A 21052-nucleotide genomic window follows, 5' to 3' on the forward strand; every position below is an offset into this window, starting at 1 on the left:
CAGACCTACATGGGTGCAATCGATGGCACCAACAACATGTGGGATGCGCCCAAAGGGATAGAAGTTACCCTTCATGGCAGCCATTTCTCCTCCCCTAGGGAAAGGGATGTAGCGATTCCGATACAGCATCATGGCAGCAAGAACATCCCTCAGCACCATGCTGAACATGGGCTGTGCCATCCCTCCAGGGCTAGCCACGGTCTCCTGGAAGGAACCTGTCGCAAAAAAGTGGAGTGCTGCCATCACCTTGTTTGTAGGTGTGAATGCCGTAGGATAGTGACGGCGAGGCTGCAGGTGGGGCTCCAATAGATCACACTGGATCTTCAGTGTTTTTCTGTTCAGACGGAATATCCTAATTATTGCAATATTCTCAATGTTCTCCAGCGCTGTCAGGTGACATAGGAGATTTGGCCTCCTCCTAGTTGAAAAAATTGAAAATGTCAGTGACAACCATCATGAGATGGCCACAACACATAATATCAATGATGTAATGGAAAAACATCGACTGCCTGAGAGATGCATGGCACACCAGGTTACATGGCTGGCCTTTTGATACACACAGAGGGCACACCCCTCCACTGTCAATACACAAGTGCCATAAACACATCGGAGAATGTGAAAGCGCACATACTGGAAATCACAATTCACATGTGCAGGAAAGGTGCAGCCACATCGGCCAATGTTTTTTAAATTACCATGTCTGTATCACACCCATCTGCTGTACCTGTCACACCTCAATGCATCATCCAAACTCTGCACACATCCATCAACACAATGATCACAGTATCAGGAAAACGTTTAGTTGTGTGCATGAGCTGTTGTGAATGCACCAGTCTGATACGATACAATGCAGTGACACAAGACTTGTCAAGGTCATCACTGACCCACAACAAATGGATTTGTACCACATCATGAACACCAGCTCAAGAGTGTCAAGCATCATCTGCCATGAAATACATGCGGTCATTGGATGATTTTGAAAGAGGCAGACCTGGACAACCAATTGGTGCTGCTTTGCAGCTTACAGACGACCCCAATGGGATATACATTTGTGGGAGTGAGCCTCACATTTCCACTGCTCACAGAGCCTGCTGCCTGGTACCCTCTCCTGCTGATGCCTCCTGAGCCTGCTGCCTGGGACCCTCCCGTGCTCCTGCCTCCTGAGCCTGCTGCCTGGGACCCTCTCCTGCTGCTGCCTGGGACCCTCTCCTGCTGCTACCTTCTGAGCCTGCTGCCTGGGACCCTCTCCTGCTGGGACCACTCACCACTCACTTCCGCCACAGGTGTTCCATGTCCACAGGGATGGCAAGGACAGAAAAGATCGGTGCCAGTCCATTCACCAGCGAGGAGCTAGAGGTCCCTGTGAACGAGGTGCTGGCACAGTACCCAAGGCTGTTTTATGGTCCCAGTGTCGTGGTAAGTCACCATGAAGGTAGCTGTCGGGCAGGGGATGTCAGTCATGTAGTTGTGCTGCTGCAGTGTATGCCTGAGGATGTGGGGTTGTGTCAAACACTGACAGACAAGCTGTCTCCAGGGCGAGGGAGTGTGTGTGTCACAATGTCACTCTTTGCCATGCCTGCTCCTCTATGTGTGAGTGGGGAGTGTCACATTGTCAGCCATACAGAGCCACCGAATGTCTGCCATGTAGGTGCCAGGACAGTAATTGCTTCTGTGTGCCCCTGTTATCTGACTCAGTGTGACCCAGAGAGTCAGGCCAGTGGCTGCCCACACAAACAAAAAACACCACCAGACTTACATGTTCCTTGCACCAGTTCCTTCCCACTGAATATTACATATGCCACATCTGTGCCCTGTGTAATTGCAGACTCACACACTTCTGTCGATGCATATTATGTTAATGCATCTTGCATTTGTGAGATTATCCTGGACCCTGTACGCCCCAGTGTGTGCATGCAATCACATCTGTGGGGGCCATGCTAAGTGCCCTTGTGAGTGGTCCCCCAGTTTGGGAGGGAGGGAGGTTACAATAGGTCCTGAGTCTGGGTCTTGCTACTGTACTGATTGATGTTGGTACCTGACATTGTGGAACTGGTCATTGACCCTTCTTTTATCTCATACATGCAGCTCAAGAAAACCGGCCGTGTTGAGGGCCATCGTGGCAAAGGTGCGAGCCCTGTGGGTATCAAACCGCTAATGCACACACTGCCACAAGAGGTGGGACAACATCAGTCGGCTTGCAAAAACCGTGGCTGAGATGACATTGGAGATGCTACCACACACAGGGCGTTTGGCACAGCGCTGCATGACTTCAGTGATGGCATGCATCTTGGCAGAGAGTCATCCAGACCTGGATGCACGTCTGAAGGAGCATGGCAAGCAAAGCAGGGCTGGAGTGGATGCATGTGTGCAGGGCCTGTGGCTGCAGTGAGCCATGCAATGTGCGTGTGTTGCTGTGCTGTGCTGTGTCATGTGAATGGCTGCTGTGATGTGTGCTTGTATCAGGTATTGTGCCGCCCTGGCCTTACTGAGCTGATCCTCCCTGCTGTACTTTCCCATTGCCAGAAGTGTTGGGCTCCACATGGTCATTTAGCGTTGGGATGGTGTGAGTGATCTATTATGGGGTGAACAAGTGTGTCCACTTGCTGAGTGTGAATTCATGTATGCCGACTTTGCCTGCGCCATGATCGTTGGTGCCCCAACATCTGCAAATCATGTGTCCCAGATTACCCCATGGTGCTTGCTATGGCCTACGTGGCATTGGGGACTGTGATGTCCTAATAGGTGTGTGTGTTGTCCCCTCCTGTTCCCTGAAGGTCTGTTAGTGGTAACAAGTGTTGTAATCTCATCATGTCCCAAGGTGTGGGCTGGCCAAGTTGTGTGTGTGGTACACTTCATCTACTGGCAGGGTATAGTGCTGTGTGGCATCAACATGGCTGTCTCATGGCATATATTCAGCATTGCAGGCACTGTTGTGGTCTATGTTGTGTGTTGCTGCACAGTGATTGCATGGAGTGGTGGTTACCATGTAGATTTGGGCCTCTCCTGTAGTGCATTGTCTTGAAATCGTGTGACCAGATGATGACACTTACACAACCCTGTATATCTCTCTCATGCAGATTCGCAAGAGACCACGGAGGAACATGAGCCCGAACCCAGTGGTGCCAAGAGTAGCACTACAGCTGCAGCGGAGGCCAGTGATACAGAGCCCACCAGCGCATCTGAGGGGGACAGAAGTATGCAGGAGGAATCTGTGGCTGAGACACAGAGTACCACTTCATCTGATGCCAGCGGGGATGCATCGATCGTGGCAGGCACAGAAGATGGGGAGTCTGCATCATCATCTGCCACCCAGCGGCCAGTGCCCAGCCTCCCATCCACTTTTTCTGGTGCTGCCCGTATCTGTGTCACTAAGAGGGAACGGGTCGCATTCACACCTGGCACCACTGCCCCTGCACCTGCCCCCCCTGCTGCCCTCACTGCAGAGTGTGTAGAGCTCCTGCACCAGCTCTGTGTGGGCCATACCGCCCTGCTCAATGCCTTCAGTGACCATGACAAGAAATTAAGCCAGGTGGTTGCCTACATGGAGGGCATACACTCTGATGTGGGTGGGCTACACCAAACAGTCCAGGCGTTGTCATCCACAGTGACATCAGCCCTTCAACAGGCACATGCACCCATTGCAGCTCAGGTGACTTTGTCCACCCCCCAGTCAGTGGCCACATCAGGTGACAGTTACCACGGTTTGCCTGCGTCACCAAGAAGATACAGCACAAGGAGCACACAACAGACACAACCCAGGCATTCCCACCCACAGACACCACCCCCACTGAAGTGCAGGGCCACCCCAAAATGCACAGACAAGAGCCACTCAGGGAAGATCAAGGCCAGGTAATCAATGAGGCAGACATCAGGCTCACATGCCGCAGAGGCATCACCTTCAAAATACTCTCCTGTCACTGAAACTGCACACAGACTTACACATGTAGTGTCTGTGTCCATTGGGGGAGGTGTTGCATATCAGGGGTACACCTAGAAAGAGCACAGGGACACATCCACCCACCATATCTACCCCAATTCTGAGTCCATTGAAGCAGGTGGAGGAGGGCACTGTAGAGACCATCCCTGGCACGAAGTCAAAGCAGGGCACTGTAGACACCACCTCTTGCAAAAAGGCAAAGCAGGGCATTGTAGACACCACCCCTTGAAAAAAGGGAAGGCAGGGCACTGTAGACACCACCCCTGGCAAAAAGGCAAAGCAGGGCATTGTAGACATCACCCATGGCACAAAGGCAAAGCAGGGCACTGTAGACACCACCCCTGGCACTAAGGTAAAGCAGGGCACTGTAGAGACCACCCCTGGCACAAAGTCAAAGCAGGGCATGTAGACACCACCCCTGGCAAAAAGGCAAAGCAGGGCATTGTAGACAACACCCCTGGCACAAAGTCAAAGCAGGGCACTGTAGACACCACCCCTGGCACAAAGGCAAAGCAGGGCACTGTAGGGGGAACACCAGGCAAAGAGGGGAAGGAGGTCTTGAGGCATAGCCAGACCAAGCGTTCCGCAGGATACAGCACATCACCAGAGGTAGTGCCAGTGTCTGCACCTGATGTGGGACAATTGGTGTGTGTGCCTGTTGGGTCATCATCACGTCCCATCAACCCCAAGACAGGGAAGCCAAGTCATATTCCCAAAAAGTGGAAGGGCACCCCTCCAACATCTCCCAACCACACTGTGTCAGAAGTCTGCATGACTCCACCTCCAGGTGCCACTATGCCACCTGGTCCACACAGCTCTCCAGCTTGCCAATCCACTGTTAGCCCCACATCACCTGGCGCTCTGTCACCCCAGTTAAGTGGGCCTGCTGTCACCAACACACAGCCTGGTCCAAGTCTGCATGACTTCCAGGAGTGAGTTGACATCCCCCTCATGCGCCTGTGCCTCATACAGGTGTGCTAGTCCTGACCATTGTTTACTAGCATTGACACTGGGCATGTTGCTCTGCTGTGTCATGCTCTCACCTGTGCGTTGGACACTGGCCCTGTTGCTCTGCTGCGTTGGCCTCTCCCCTGCAATGGACACTGGGCCTGTTGCTCTGCTGTGTCGTGCTCTCACCTGTGCCTGGGACACTGGCCCTGTTGCTCTGCTGTGTTGGCCTCTCCCCAGTGCAATGCACACTGGCCCTGTTGCTCTGCTCTGTCGTGCTCTCACCTGTGCCTGGGACACTGGCCCTGTTGCTCTGCTGTGTTGGCCTCTCCCCAGTGCAATGGACACTGGCCCTGTTGCTCTGCTGTGGTGGCCTCTCCCCTGCCATGGACACTGGGCCTGTTGCTCTGCTGTGTTGTGCTCTTACCTGTGCCTTGGACACTGGCCCTGTTGCTCTTCTGTGTTGGCCTATAACCTGCCATGGACACTAGGCCTGTTGCTCTGCTGTGTCGTGCTCTCACCTGTGCCTTGGACACTGGCCCTGTTGTGCTGCTGTGTTGGCCTCTCTCCTGTGCAATGGACACTAGCCCTGTTGCTCAGCTGTGTCGTGCTCTCACCTGTGCCTTGGACACTGGCCCTGTTGCTCTGCTGTGTTGTCTTCTCCCCTGCACAATGGACACTAGGCCTGTTGCTTTGCTGTGTCGTGCTCTTACCTGTGCCTTGGACACTGGCCCTGTTGCTCTGATGTGTTGGCCTCTCCCCTGTGCAATAAACACTGGCCCTGTTGCTCTGCTGTGTTGGCCTCTCCCCTGTGCAATGGACACTGGCCTTGTAGTACTGAAGATTCTGGACCCGTGTTATAAATATCGTCGTATCATGACAAATTTGGTATCAGCAGACCGGTAATGATTGAGATACTATGCACAAGCATTTCCGTCATGTTCGAGTGACGAAATCACCCTGAAATCGGAGTTTCCGTCTTGAACCCTCGGGTTCCATTTTGTGAGCGGCAGCCATTTTGTGATTGCCCTCACCTAGGTTATATGACTGAAGCCGAGATCGAGTCAGAAGGACACGTATACCTTCGCTGACTCCTCTGTGACCTGGGCGAGCTGAGTCCACTTCCTGAAGCCAAACCTGTCCGGCCAGTTCCTTTCCCAGTGGCCGAATGAGATTAGCATCCAGGTGCGCATGTCGTAAACCTTTTCATCGGATACAAACTATGTCTAATCTCACATACACCTGTCTGTTTCTTTCTATATGACTTGCTTTACGATGGGGAGGTGCCCGTTTTTATTAGGGGTCCGTCGATATCTGTTGGAAATACTGGGCCTTGCCAGATAGTTGATTGTGGGCTGAACAAATTTAAATATGGGCTTGTCATCATGACTCTGCTTTTTCTTTGTAGTGGAAATATGTGAATGGTCAACTGTAAAATAAGGAATGTTTGCCTAAAGCATAATATTTTGTATAAAAGAGAAGGCTGGCTTTGTAAGATTGAGCAGTCTCCTGAGAACATACACAAGTTGAACTTCTAGGATACCTGTTACTGGCTGCAGCCAATAAATACGATCTTTAACTTCACCTAGAAGACTCTGTGTTTCTGTAGTCTGAAGCAGGAGAACTCGAAGTCTTCGGGTGTTGTACCCTGGCACCGCTGGGTTCTTAAAACCCGGTACTTCAGTTGGCGCTTCCAACGTGGGGCGATTTCAGCGGTACCGGTCCAAGCCAGAGGTTCGTGAGGAGCTTCGTGTGAAAATTCTGGAGGAAGGCCGCCACTTCATCGACTGCTGCGAGGTTCCCCGCTTCCCGGCGGCTACGAAGGACTGCTGCCCTGACTATCGCCCTGTTTTGGACCCTTGATGATTGGTAGAGCGAAACGGTAGACGAGTCTTCTGGTGACGTCATCGATACCTTCAGTTAAGTATGAGTGGAGCGTCTCCCAGTCCTTAGTTTCGTTCTTAGTTCTGTTATCCTTTTTGGATCACTTTGATTTGGAATTTGCAAATCCCAAAGCCGAAGGACTCGTGTATTCGCGAGACTATCGTATTCGATAATCCTTTGAAGTTTGAAGCTAGACTAGAGAGCGTAGATGCCTGGTCTTAGCAAACTTGGAAATATGTTTTGTTTTGGCTGTAATAAGGATTCCCAATTGGAGGACTCGTGTCCGGTTCCTCCAATTGGAACTCCAACCTATGAACTCTATGTGAAGCATGGCATAGGCCCTATCGCATATAATGAAGTATCGATCCGATACACCAGGAAAGATGGTGTTTTAAAATGGCCTCAATATGGTAGTTTTGACACAGAGATTTTGGATAACTTAGAGGTTAAACTTTTTAAGAAGAAAGCCCGGCCGGCAATGTTTGACTCTTTTCGCATGTGGCGCAAAGAAGCCAAACAGAGAGAAATTAAGTTAGCGAAGAAAAATAAAAGAGAACAAGGTATGTCTATGGTACAAGCGGCTGTGCGTTTAGGGATAATGAGGAAGAGCAAGAAAGTGAACAAATGCTTAGGGTGAAGAAGTTAGCGGTAGACAGATGCTACCCAGTTTTGCCGCATACAAGACAGAAAGGAAGGGAAGATCTTGAGAAAGATCCTTTAATGTCACATCTCTTGAGTTCACCACCCCCTTATGCACAGAGTGCTACGGCACCACCGCCATCAGTTGTGATTGCACAACCCCCGGTTGTTGTGCCACCTGTGATTCCACCACAGCCAGCTCCTTTTCCGTTGGCTATTCTTCCTTTGTCACAGCCTCCTCAGGGGCCGCCACCTTTGTCTCCTTCTTCGTCTGCTACTTCTACGCCTGTTCCTAATGTTTCCTCCATTCCGACTTTGGATTCTTCTGCTACTGTTCCGTCTTCTCTTATTCTTTCACCTTCTCCTTCTGTTAGACAGCGAATGACTACTGCAGTTACTGGTTTCTTTTCTCCTTTGTTGGGACAGTTGGGTATGTCCCCTGTTATTGAGCGTAGACAGTCACATAGTCAGTTGCCGAATATGGATGAGTGTGCGATTTTGGACCATATGGATTATGTACGATAAGCGGTATGATCTTGAGGGTGTTATGCATGTTTTACTTCAATGGGAAGCACCGATGCAGCGGTACGTTTTCGATACGATGTGTGCTTTTCTTGTTGAGAAATGGGAAGAGGAAGTAGGGCAAGTTCCTGACAAGTTGTATAGCATACGTTCCGAATTTGCGACGGGAACAATTGTGAGTCCATCTGATGTTGAGAAAGCGGTTGCGTTGTTGTTGTCATTTAGGAAAGCGTCTCCTTCTCGACAATTGTTTGAGTCTGATTCTTCAGTTGGGAGAAAGGCACGACAATATCCGATGAGAGAAGTTCCTCCGGTGTAGAAGGAGGAAGTGGCTGGTGGTCCAGGTTATATTCCGCCAGCTGTATTTTCATTTTCAGCGTGTTTGGGTACATGTTCCATGGAAACGTGCTGAAGTTTTAGCCATTAAGCAGTCTTTGCCCGATCCACGCAAAAATCCAGCAGGGTACTATAAAGAATTGACTCAAACTGTGAGTTCGTGTATTATGAATTTGGCGGACATCGACATGTTGTTCGGCAATGTTGTTCCACAACCTATTTGGAGTAAGATTCGTCATACGGATCATGCGGATGAATTAGGTGATACATGGGTTAATCTTAGAGATGCCGACAATAGACAAGTAGGCGGTGCTAAGCCTGAGGATTTGATTACTGAACTTCCTGAGAAAATTATTACGTATATGAAGACTTTAATGCCCGAATTGCGTGTCAATTGGGACAAGTTGTCTGCATGTAAGCAGAAGAAAGACGAAACGGTGTCTGACTTTTTCACGAGGTTGGAAGAGACCTTCGTAGATCATAGTGGTCAGGATATGGCTACCGAAGGTGGTCAGAGATTGTTCGTTGACAAGTTTGTATATAATTTGCTTCCTGAATTGTGCAATAAGTTGAAGGATTCTGAAAGCGCTTGGGCTGTTTCCACATCAGCCCAAATTTTGGCTACTGCCCAGTACTATGAAAATAGGTGCAAAGACGAGTTAGAGAAAGTGGATAAGAAGACTAAGAAATTGAAGACTAAAGTTCTTTTACAGCAAGCTTATCCACCCCGTATTACTAGTCAGCGCGATTATCAGCAGCCTCAGCAGTATTCGAGAAACTCGCAAAGAAACGAGTCTTCTCAACAGCGTTTTCCGTATGGGCCTAATCAGTGTGCATATTATAAAGAAGAGGGTCATTACAAGAATAGTTGTCCGGCTCTGTTACAACGCACGAATGGTGCTTCTGGTGTAAGAGGTAGAGGTGCTCAACAAGTGCCTAGAGGTAGAGGTCGCGGACAGAATGTACGTCCTTTGCCTCCGCAGAACTCGATGAATAGTTTTGATCAACAGCAAAAGTTCGTCTGGTAGGACAACACAGTACTATGTGGATGATTACTATGTTGAAGGTGATGAAGCAAATGGTAATGATTGTTAGGACACCCATGGACAAAGAGAGGGAGTTGTTTCAGTTCCAGTAGATCAGAGTGGGCCTTATGTTGAAGTGATTACATCAGGTGTGTCAGAAACTTTTCTGTTGGAAAATGGTGATACAAAGAGTTCTATTATGCATTCTAAACTCCCTGGCGCACCTTTGTCTGGCTTCGATAATGTTTCTGTAGGTTTTTCTGGTGCCCCGTTATGAATCCGATTTCTGCTCCATTGTCTCTTTCTGTTGGTCCGCGTAAGATCGAAGCACCCCTTCTTTTGACTACAGGTTGTAATGAGAATTTGTTAGGATTGGATTTGTTAAAGAGATTGTATGCGACACTGTATTGTTCTCCATCAGGAGTACATCTTACTTTAGGTAAGAGAGTGATCTCTTCGATGTACGTGTCGAAAGATTGTCTTCCATCAGAATTGTCTCTCTTACCAGACTCATTGTGGGCTACTGGTCCAAATGACGTGGGTCTATTGGACATTCCTCCATATGTCGTGACACTGAAGGCGAATGCTAAGTTACCGCGCATTCCACAATATCGCATCTCGAGTGATGGTGAGCCTGAACTTTTAGCGATTATTTATGATCTGATCGAAAAGGGTGTCATTGCGTAAACTAGAGGTAATGTGTGCAATAGTCCTGTTTTGCCTGTTCTGAAGAGAACTGATCCTTCACAGCCTCCTGTATATTGGTTTGTCATTGATCTTCGCGAAGTGAACAAAATTGTTGTTCCACAATTTCCAGTTGTGCCTGACATTACAGCCTTATTGACTCTGATTCCAGCTTCTGCCACATGGTTTTCGGTGATTGACTTGAAGAATGCTTTCTTCAGCATCCCGATTGCCATGGAGAGTAGGGACATTTTTGGATTCTCTTTAGGAGGTCGCAGTTTTCGCTTTAAACGCGCTCCTCAAGGCTATTGCGAGAGTCCATCGATCTATAGTCAAGCTTTAAAGACACAACTTGATCTGTTGATTTTACCTGATGGTGCAGCCCTTATTCAATACGTAGATGACTTACTAGTCGCTGCTGACACTGAGGAGATTTGCAGGAAAGCCACTTTGTCGTTACTACATCACTTGTCTGATTGTCATCACAAAGTTTCTCTCTCGAAGTTGCAATTTTGTCGAGAAGAAGTAACCTACTTAGGTCACCTCTTATCGAAGGAGGGAAGGAAACTGACCCCAGAAAGCAGAAAGGATTCAAGCTATTGTGAAAATGATTGTGCCTATGACACAGAGAGAAGTACAAGCTTTTTTGGGTATTACGTCGTAGTGTAGACAGTGGATTCCTAATTTTTCTTTGTTAGCGAAGTCTTTGATAGCCCTTACTGTTAAGGATATTCCAAATCCTATTCCTTGGACTGACAAATGTCAAACGAGTTTTTCTGAATTACGCAATGCGTTGTGTTCGGCCCCTATTTGGGTACTCCCGACTACAGTAAGCCTTTCACATTGTATGTTCACGAGAGAGAGGGATGTGCATTGTCAGTCTTGACTCAGCAGTTTGGCGATAAGCAACGTCCATGTGCGTACTTTTCATCGACTTTAGATCCGGTAGCTAGAGCGTTGCCGAGTTGCTTGAGAGCTACAGCGGCAGAGGCTGATTCAATTCGACAGTCTGCTGGTTTGGTTATGGATAACACGTTAGTTGTTATGGTTCCACATGCAGTGGATACCTTGTTGAACTGTACGAAGACACAGCATTTAACTAGTGCTCGGTTGTCGGGTTATGAGCTGATGTTGTTAGCGAGTCATGTGTACATTAAGCGATGCAACACGTTGAATCCAGCCACATTGTTGCCGATTTCAGTTGAGACAGATGATGATAATGAAGAACAGCATGACTGTTTTCTGAGAACTGAAGAAGAAACGAAAGGGAGAATAGATTTGAGGGATACTCCTCTTCTTGAATGTGATGGTACTTTATGGGTTGATGGTCCTTGCTTTAAGTTGCCGAATGGTGATACGACTGCAGCATATGCTGTTACGACTTTGCATACGATTGTTGAAACTGCACGTATCCCACATAATTCAGCACAAGCAGCAGAATTGATTGCACTTACGAGAGCGTGTGTGTTGTCGAAAGGTATGAGAGTGACCATATATACTGACAGCCAATACGCTTTTGGCGTGGCTCATAGCTTTGGATGTTTGTGGCGTGAACCTGGATTTCTAACTTCGCATGGGACGAAGATCCAGCATGGACAGTTGGTGAATGAGCTTCTTGAGTCACTGACCTTACCGTTACAAGTTGCGATTGTGAAATGCAGTGCACACAAAAAGGTTACTGATGATGTTGGTCGTGGTAATGCATTTGCTGATGAAATCGCAAAAGAAACAGCAAAAGATGTAATGAATCGAATGTATGTAGCAGGCCCTGCAGGATGGGTTGGTGATGTTGGAATGTGTGAAGATACGATTGAGAGCATGAAATCCATTCAAGCTGAAGCTACAGAGAAAGAGTTGAATGAATGGAGAGAAAGTAAGGGTAGATTGGATAAGAATGGTTGTTGGATTGATTTGTCAGAGCATCAGAGATGGTTGTTACCCGATGCATATGTGCTTGCAGTAGTGACGAAGGCTCATGGAATGGCACATATTAGTGTGAAAGGGATGTGTAAGTTGTTGGCTCCGGTTTGGCAGAATGCGGGAATTCCAAAATGTGCAGAGAACTTGGTGAAGAATTGCATGGTGTGTCTGAAATACAATCCTGGTAAGGGAACTCCAACTCCAGCTGGTCATTTTGCGCCTCCAAAGTATCCGTTCGAGGTTTTGCAGCTAGATTTCATTCACATGGAAAGGTGCAACAATTTGAAATACGTACTTGTCGTTGTTTGTGCCTTTTCGAAATGGATAGAAGCATACCCTCTAAAGGACAATACTGCCATATCCACAGCTAAAGCCCTTGTCAAGGAATTCTTCCCTAGATTTGGAATGCCGAGAATGGTCTGGAGTGACAATGGAAGTGAGTTTGTGGGTCGAGTGATGAAGAAAGTGTGTGAGGGGCTAGCATCCAACAGAAGTTCCACACTGCAAATCACCCCCAATCAGCTGGATTAGTAGAATGCTATAATGGCACATTGGAGTTGAAACTAGCAAAGATTCAAGCGAGTTCTGGTCTTAAATGGCCTGACGCTCTGCCTTTAGCACTCCTATCAACGAGAATGACTATTCATTCGCGAGTGGGACTTAGTCCCTACGAGATTGTGTTTGGCCGTCCGGCCAATATATGGGGAGTGCCAAGGCCGAAAAAATATAGTGAACTTGAACATCCTGTACTGCTTGACTATCTGTACGAATTGACGGCTAAATTGCGTGTTTTACACCAACAGGTGCATGATACTCTGCCTCCGGTCTCTGAAGCTCCAGGACATCCTATCGATCCTGGATTGTGGGTACTGATCCGGAATTTCCAGCGGACAAAGAATGATCAGCCCCGTTGGACCGGACCTCACCTTGTTCTTCTTTCAACGAGATCAGCTGTTCGAGTAGAAGGCAAAAAGCACTGGATCCACGGCGTACACTGTAAGAGGGTCCCACTGCGTCTCCCGTACGACCGTAGGATCCAGGAGAGTATCGCTGACTCTGAAACTGAGACTGGTCCTCGTTTTCTGCCTTTTACACGTGTAAAAGGAACAATTTCTGAACAAGAAAGTGACAATATCTTGCAAGAAGCTGTGCCACCGTCAAGTCGATTCAACACTACAGAGCCTGAACTTGTTTCAGGACCAGACAGTACATGGAAGAAGCCGTTATAATCTGAGGCCGAGAACTATGGACAAATAAAAAAAAAATCTATTTTTGAATGTGCAGCTCTCTCATCTGAGAAACTTGCTTATTTTTGTTTTTTTGAACTGCCATCTGGTTCAGCTGCTAGGGTTGCGGTTGCTTAAGTCTTTGGAGTGCAGCTGAAGACGTTAGGTCGACAGTTCTGGTTGGTCTAAGGGAGTTGCCCTGGACTGACAGAAGCATTCTTTAGCAGAAAAAACCCTACCGCCGCAGGCAGCTACTTAGAGAGGATGGAGTTTTTCAAGATGGAGAGACCTGCCAAACAGATGAACTTTAAAGCCAGAATGTGTATATTAATGACAAGAAAAAGATTTTTTATATTATGTATTTGTATGTTGCTTAGTGTAATGATTTTTTTAATAGGATATGTCTTATTCTCTTTTCAAGTGACCTTCGCACCCACTACACAGCCCATACCTTCTCCTACTGTTTCTTCTCATTCTTTTCACCCTCTGCCTGAGCATGAGTCCACTAGAAGATTAGAGTTTATCAATAACTCTTTCATCCAGCTTTTGCACCAACACCAATTGGTAGTGAATACAACTAATTGTTGGGTGTGTGGTCTTATGCCACATACAACGGATAAAGGTATCCCATACTTGGTCTTACCATTTAGCTACAATGGTTCTTTGTGGGCAATTCAGACGATGTTCATATATGCTATCGAACCATATCCTCCGCGTTCCACGAGAAGTAACTCGAGCAACAAAGCATTGGTAGTAGGAATTGCAAATATGAGCAGAACAATTGACTCGTATAGAACGATTCCTAGAGATGAGTTGCAAGCTTACGTTAGATGGAATGTAACAAAAAAGTTGCTTTGAGTGAGAACCAGCGAGCAAAAAGATCCTCCTCGATTTGGATCGTACCCCATCAGGGTCACCTATGTCTGCAAGGTAATGGCAAGAATCCCGGAGCTCAGTTAGGGAGAAGCATCTGCACTGAGACATACGTTTTTGCGTCCCAGACTTCCCCTCTGTTTCTAGCAGCTAAGGGTACCTATTTCATCTGCCATGATAGAGCCTATACATGATTGCCCCCTGACTTCTCGGGCACATGTTTTGTTTCATTCCTGTTGCCTCCCACCTACATGGCTACAGCAGATTACCACAGGACAAGGATAGTTAGAGGTGTCGTGAGTGAAGAAGACACTGCAGGGCAAGAATTTGGAGATTTTGTGAAGGGTTTTCTGCCGTTTTGGGGACCTATGGTTAACAGCAGGAACATAAGGCAATTGACAAGGGTGGTTGAATCCACTATAGTTGAAACTGCCGGTGCCCTTAGTAATTTGACGGCTGAGCTCCAGTCGGATCGCCTTATGACTCTTCAGAATAGGGTCGCATTAGATGTCATACTTGCAGACCGAGGTGGGGTATGTAAAGTGATCCAATCAAGTTGCTGCATTTTCATCCCAGATAACGCTCCGACAGTTTACCAGGCCATTTCCAAACTGCATGAAATCTCCGAATCTATCCACATGGATAAAGGGGATTGGTCATTGATGGGGTGGTTCTGGGAACTGATATCCGTCTGGGGATGGAAGATTCTGATAGTCATTGGGATGATCTTAGCCATTCTTTTTCTGTTCTGTCTGTGTGTACAGTGTGCTCCTGCAATATGTGGCCTCTGTGCTACATCGTGTGTAAGGAAACCTGTATCAAGAGACAAGCTAAGTAATAGGATGATGCTACAGCAGCATCTTAATGACTTTATGAATATAGACCTGGACTCAGATTAGCGTGAGTGTAGGTTATTGCCTATGTAAGGGCAAAAGGAGGGGCTGTAGTACTGAAGATTCTGGACCCGTGTTATAAATATCGTCGTATCATGACGATTTTGGTATCAGCAGACCGGTAATGATTGAGATACTTTGCACATGCATTTCCGTCATGTTCGAGTGACGAAATCACCCTGAAATCGGAGTTTCCGTCTTGAACCCTCGGGTTCCATTTTGTGAGCGGCAGCCATTTTGTGATTGCCCTCACCTAGGCTATATGCCTGAAGCTGAGATCGAGTCAGAAGGACACGTATACCTTCGCTGACTCCTCTGTGATCTGGGCGAGCTGAGTCCACTGCCTGAAGCCAAACCTGTCCGGCCAGTTCCTTTCCCAGTGGCCGAATGAGATTAGCATCCAGGTGCGCATGTCGTAAACCTTTTCATCGCATACAAACTATGTCTAATCTCACACACACCTGTCTCTGTTTCTTTCTTTATGACTTGCTTTACGATGGGGAGGTGCCCGTTTTTATTAGGGGTCCGTCGATATCTGATGGAAATACTGGGCCTTGCCGGATAGTTGATTGTGGGCTGAACAAACTGAAATATGGGCTTGTCATCATGACTCTGCTTCTTCTTTGTAGTGGAAATATGTGAATGGTCAACTGTAAAATAAGGAATGTTTGCCTAAAGCATAATATTTTGTATAAAAGAGAAGGCTGGCTTTGTAAGATTGAGCAGTCTCCTGAGAACATACACAAGTTGTACTTCTAGGATACCTGTTACTGGCTGCAGCCAATAAATACGATCTTTGACTTCACCTAGAAGACTCTGTGTTTCTGTAGTCTGAAACAGGAGAACTCGAAGTCTTCGGGTGTTGTACCCTGGTACCGCTGGGTTCTTAAAACCCGGTACTTCAGCCTTCCTGTTTGTGTTTCACCTGTGCATGGTATATAGCATGTTTGCATCATTTTGAGCCTTGCTGTTGTCTACTATTGTTGTACCGCTGCATCTGTGCAATGCGTGAATAAATACAGTTACTTCTGGTGTGTGTTTTGTCGGTGTCCTTGCTGATTAAAGTTCTGTTTCGGTTTGCATTTAATTGCCTGTGCACCATGTTCCATGTATCACTTCAACATTACAAGGCTCTTTGCAGCCATCATAATTTTGGGCAGGGGTGACAGGGTCTTAAGTCCATTCTGAGCCTGCAAATTGTTTGATCTGTGATGGCTATTTTACCTGGCATGCTGTCATCTTGTTAGTGATTTGCAGTTGTTGCCTACATTGTTCACATGTCTGGTTGGGGGACACTGCCAGCACAGGGTGTGATGCTGTGCAAATGTAACAACGCTGACTGGGATATGTAATGTAGTATGTGTGTGGATTGCTTTCTGTGTGCCCAGCCTATGGTCATCTTGTGTTGGGCCTTGGTCCTGGTGCCATTAAATACATTAGATGCATGGTGTTGGGTGTTTGAGAGGTGTGCAGTGTGAAGGGTGTCAGTTTGTAGTGGATGTGTGTGTGCCCCTGTATTGTGTGAGACATACAAGTGTCACCCAGGAGTTGTATGCCTGTTGTTTGTTTTGTCTTGCCCTGGGTAGAGGATTGTATGCACTTGTGTGAGCTGTTTGTAGTGCACTGTGCTGTGTGTTGGTCTGTCCATGGTGTTGTGTGTGACTCCTCCTTGTTGTGTTTGTCAGTTTGGAGTGTACAAAGTGTGTGAGTTGCACATCAGTGTTGTGTTTGATTGATCCTCAATGTGTCTTGGGTGTTTTTGTGTGAACTGTGTGGCCCTGCGGCTCCACACTGGCATTGTGTTTGTGTTTGTCATGCATTGCAGGCACATGGTGGTTTGTGCACTCCTGTATGGCATGGGGTGTGTGGTTTTAGGCCATCCCCTATGTGTGCCACTTGTGCCTGGCCATTGTGGGTGTTCTGTCCCTCTATTTGTGTGTGGTACACCCCTTACATGTCTGCTACTGACATGCAGGCTGTTTCACTTAGATGTCAGCTTTCCCCTTGGTTTGCATGTGAGTGTGCCTCCCCATCACTTCATGTGTGGGCTTGTGCTTTGTGGTGCAGTTCTTGGGCCATAGGTTTTGTTCCACTCGGGACATTGCCCCAATGGTTTATGTGTGCTGTCCTTGTGCTATTGGTCATTCTGTAGTGGTCATGTGCACTTCAGCTGTGTGTGCTGGCCACTGCTCTGGTGGAGGTGGATGTGCTCTTGTATCCCAGAGTGGTGCATGTGTAGTTGTTGTGTTGGATGTGTGAATGTAGGGTGTGGTATTGCTTCAGTTCCTGGTTGTGGTGTTGTATTTGTGCAGTGCTGATTTGTGGTGTGTGATGCAGTTGTGTCAATCATGCCTGTTATGCAGACAATGCTTGTCGTGCATGCGGTGCTGTGTGTATGTGGCCTTGGCATTGCCTGATGTGCATCCCCTGATGTCTTGTGGTGTTTGTTGGTTGAGGTTTCATGTGCATCTGTGATGGGTTTGATGTGACTGTGTGTGTTAGTCCAGATGCACTTCTTGTTTGATTTGTGTTATGGTGTGTGTGTTTTGTTCCTGAGTGATGTTGTTGTGTACTCCTGTTGTGTCTGTTCTCCCATTGATTTTCCCCAGTTTGGCTGACAGGGTATGTGTGTTTCTGTTGGAGTTCAGTATGTGTTCCTGTATTGTTTGTGTGCTCTTCTTGTGCAGGCATCGGTTGAGGCATCCCTGTGTGTGTGTGTTGTGTTTGTGGCTTCACCCAGGGTGTGTGTTTGTTTGTGTGTGTGTGTGTGCTGCAAGGAATGTGAGCCTTGAGTGTGTGTGGCAGTGGTGTTGTGTGTTCCTTGTCCGCCACTCCTGCAGTGGCTGTCTCCCTGGTTGTGTGTTGTGTGGGGCAGGGAGTGTATTGTACTTGTTGTTGCAGTGCTTGTTGGTGTGCATGGGAGTGCACGGGATGGGCACCTGGCCTGTGGGTTGATGGGGTGTGTTTCTGTGTGGTTGGAGGCTGTGTGTCCCTGTGGTGTTTGTGCCCTGCCCATGCATAGTGTGCATGTGTTGACCGCGGTGGTGACGTGACCGGGATGGGGACGTTGCCGCTGGTTGGCGGTCGATGTGTGTCCCGGATGCTGAGGGGTGCCTTGTTGTGAGGTGGGTGATGTGTGGTTGCCCGTGTGTATGTGTTCTGTCCCCCAGCAGGGTGTCTGTGTGGTGATTGGACCCTGTGTCGGCCTGTGCGTTGTGTGTTGCATATGTGTACTAGCGTACATGCGGCGGCGTCCACGGCGGCCCATCTGACGATAGTGTTGTAGGAGGAACATCACCGGATGCATATGGAGGGCTAGGTTCTAGGCGGTCAGGACTGGGTATCGGCTATCTTGCTCCGCTGTCGAGTTTCCACCTGCTCAGGCTGGGCGGTGTCTCCGCTGCAGTGCGTCTGCTTGTTTGGGCCATCCTAATTTGTCGAGCGGGGCGGATGTCATTCGGCACGGCGGAGAGTCTCGATTGGCTCCTGCCGCCGCGGTGGCGGGCGCACTTTGATGGCAGTGCGCGTCGCTCCGCGGCGGACGGGAAATGACCTATGTTTACCTATCATAATGTGGTGCCACCGCCCAACATCCTAATGGACCCCATAGTTATTGCCAGTGCAGGTAGTGCTAGTTTATAATTCATTGGTAATACAAGGGTCTATCTTTCCCTATTCCCTGCTCAGAATTAATGCTAATTTCGGGCAATCGCGCTACAGGCTTAAAGGGTCAATCGCTCCATAAGGCTTAGTGGTAGTTAGTGGTTATAATGGTGCAAATGCGCTAGTGGCTTACATTATTTCTAATGCAAGTTATTCTGCGATTTATCTTGGCAGCTATTATTGTTATGTAGAGTATTATAGCTGCTCCTCACCATCTTAGAGACATAGGGCCCATTATTTCCCGATGTAAAACAGGACTGCCCGCCAAAAGGACCGCGGTCCCGTGGGGACCTTTAGGATGCACCCGCCACACTGGCGGGCGCATCCCACCGCAATGCTAAAAAATGCACGTCGTGCACTTCAATGCACAATGTGGCAGGCACTGTGCGGTGCCTGCCACATTGTACAGTGAAGTGCAGGGGGGTACCATAGGTGTGCCCCCCATCTCCCAGAATCCATGGAGGTTCTGCATGCCTTTCGTTGGCGGCAACGCCGCTACGGAAAAGCATGTTGCTGCTGCCTTCCTAATATGGATGGCAGTGTTTTACAGACACCGCCACCATATAGAACCCTTTTCCACCCTGTCGACCAGGCGGAATAGCGGCGGACAGTTTTTCCGTCCACTGGGGTCCCCCCGCCATAGTAATTTGGCGGGGGGAAAATGGGTAGATCAGGAGATCAGCCAACACATATCTGTGGCTTATATCGTTAAAGACCACTAGGTCGTTATGATGTTAAGGAGTAGTTATAATGCACCATATATAGAATCAATAATATGGTTTAAACACAATATGCAGTAAGCCACTAGCGCGTTTATACTACTACAAGCAATAATGCTACAAATGTGTATTGTACAAACAGCTTCATAAGCCTCTAGTGGGTAGATCTGCAGCCTATATTCCGAAGGACACTATGGCCTAGATGTAGGTAATAGCAAATTACCGAATTTTACCGATTCGGTATTTACTACATCTGGCCCTATGTCTCATAGATGGTGAGGAGCAGCTATAATACTCTGCATAACAATAATAGCTGGCAAGATAAATCGCAGGATAACGTGCATTAGAAATAATGTAAGCCACTAGTGCATTTGCACCATTATAAGCACTAACTACCACTAAGCCTTATGGAGCGATTAACGCTTTAAGCCAGTAGCACCATTGCTCGAAAAGTAGTATTCATTTTAAGCAGGGAATAGGGAAAGATAGACCCTTGTATTACCAATGAATTATAAACTAGCACTACAGCACTGGCAATAACCGTGGGGCATATTATCAAGGACTGGTGTTAAAATGATCTCTGTTTTATCGGCAGTTTCCTGCCAATAAAACGGCGATAATGGACTTGATAATACACCCTTGTTAATTCTCGTAGAAGCCCATGTTAACACCAGACCATGGGCTTCTATGGGAATTGACAAGGGCATATTATCAAAGCCATTATTGCTGTTTCATCTGCAGTTTCCTGTCGATAAAAAGGCAATAATTTTAACACCGGTCCTTGATAATATACCCCTATGTGTTTAAAATGGGATGGATTTTCGAAGTGTAATTGAAATCCTTAACGAAAGCACTATGCAGAATGATATGTTCAGAAGCAGCTCAAATTGGTTTCAAATGCCTAAAGAATTGCAATCATACGCGCATTAGTGTTGTATTATTGAAATAAGGAAATGTGAAAACATTACTGCACTGCTTTTACAATAATTGCATGTTACAATATGTCTCCTGCTCTATTACGAGCAATGCCCTATGTTCATTTCCATGAATACCAATGAACTTTATTTAACTGCATGGGAATGTGTAAACTGTTCGCGTGAACAAGTCTACAGACAAAACGTGTAACGAGCATTTTATAAAATACAGCTACGGTGCATACCGGGGACTCTGAGTGTGCATTGATTGAAGAGTTTGTGACTTATATATATACATATATATATATATATATATATATATATATATATATATATATATATACCAACAAATCCAGCAATACGATTTTCAATAACTCACTGGAGCCGCGGCCACAATTCAAAAGGGTGTTAATTTTCGCAACGGGTGCCCAACGCGTTTCGCTGTTAACCTCACAGCTTGTTCACGGGTGAATTTTTTACAAACAAAATGCATATTTAAAGGTGCAGAGAACGGTTCCATCTCGTCATCATAGACACAGTGAAAATGCTATGTTGCATATTGTTGACATCGTAGGTTAGGAGAAATTTGTGATAAACAAATGATTTAAATTAAACATTGAACCAAATAAATTGAATTGTAGTGTCTTTGTGCAATTATGCTCAATTTATGAAATCGTTGTCCGGTTATTGTTAGTAACGCCCCAGTGGGCAATGATTAAACCAAACTTGTTTAACATATTCAGAGCACCAAATGTTGTCAGTTTCCAAATTTTGCCCGAGTGGGCTTGCATACATTATGAATGTCCAATGCTCAGTAATTAAAGTTCATCAGTTCAGCTTAACTGAGCCCATATTCAACCATTTCTCCA

This window comes from Lissotriton vulgaris, chromosome 5, assembly GCF_964263255.1.
Source record: "Lissotriton vulgaris chromosome 5, aLisVul1.2, whole genome shotgun sequence".
Taxonomy (NCBI): Eukaryota; Metazoa; Chordata; class Amphibia; order Caudata; family Salamandridae; genus Lissotriton; species Lissotriton vulgaris.